The sequence below is a fragment of the Phaethon lepturus genome, unplaced genomic scaffold (assembly GCF_000687285.1).
Source record: "Phaethon lepturus isolate BGI_N335 unplaced genomic scaffold, ASM68728v1 scaffold27082, whole genome shotgun sequence".
NCBI lineage: Eukaryota > Metazoa > Chordata > Aves > Phaethontiformes > Phaethontidae > Phaethon > Phaethon lepturus.
In genome coordinates this window covers 4,765-5,778 of record NW_010525962.1, presented here as the reverse complement: position 1 = coordinate 5,778, position 1,014 = coordinate 4,765, and positions in this window count along the sequence as shown.

Genomic DNA, 1,014 nt, shown 5'->3' with positions numbered 1-1,014 from the left:
TCCCCCTCCCCTTCTGCAGCTATGAGCGAGAGCATCCACTGCAGACCAGGGCAGCGTGGGCTTTTCGGGACCAGGGAGGAGAGATAATACCCAGGGAGAACAGTAAGGTCTAGGGGTAAACACCACTGGGTTTCTTTAGCTCCTTGAACAGCCACAGAAGCCACGTACGTCCAACATATTTTTAAATTTCTGGAATTATTTCAGCCCAGGGAGGGGGAAAAAAAAATCCACCTGCATCAATTTCGCAAAGCCAAAGCATTTTCTTAAAAATGTGGCTTCAAAAATACCCCAAAAGCTGCTGGAAACAAAACATTGTGGTTTGGGGCAAACCAACCAACTGGCTCCCTGCATCACCTCCTCCTCCCAGCCCTTCTTCTCCCTCCGGAGCACCACTAAGCCGGGATTTGCACCGCACAGAGCCCGGGGGTCCCAGCCGAGCTGCTCCAGCCCCCGTGCCCCTTCGTGCCGGTGCGCACACGCACGGTTTGTAGAAGAGCCGGGGGACCCGTTTCCTCAGAGAATTACAGCAATTAAAACCCAGCCGGCTCCTGTTTGCCATTTGCTGGTTTGCTTAATTAGGCGGAGGAACGATTAGCTCTTTCATGTGGGCTCGAGCATATGTTCGGGGGCCTGTCTTGGAGCGATCGCAGGTCGGTTGTGTCAGGCTGGTCAATTAGGGTTTTTGTAATTGATAGCAAAGGCTGTCTGCTGCCGCCCAGGACTTCCTTCTCCATTTAGTAATGCTCCTCTCCGCGCCGAGCTGCGCTTAACGCCGGGCAGAAACCAGCTCTCTCGTGGGGTGGATGCCATCCATCCACGTAGCAAGGCACCAAACTCCAGTTTGGTGCTGGAGCTGATCTCCCCATCTCAGACCCCCACGACCCGGTTATCCTTAAACCACCTTTCCTGGCTGCATTTTGGGCTTCAGTCCCTACCCGCCAGTGTTCCAAATCAAAACACGCTCCTGTTGTTGCCTGCCTTCTGCATAAAGGATAATTTGGGTTTGAGGTTGAA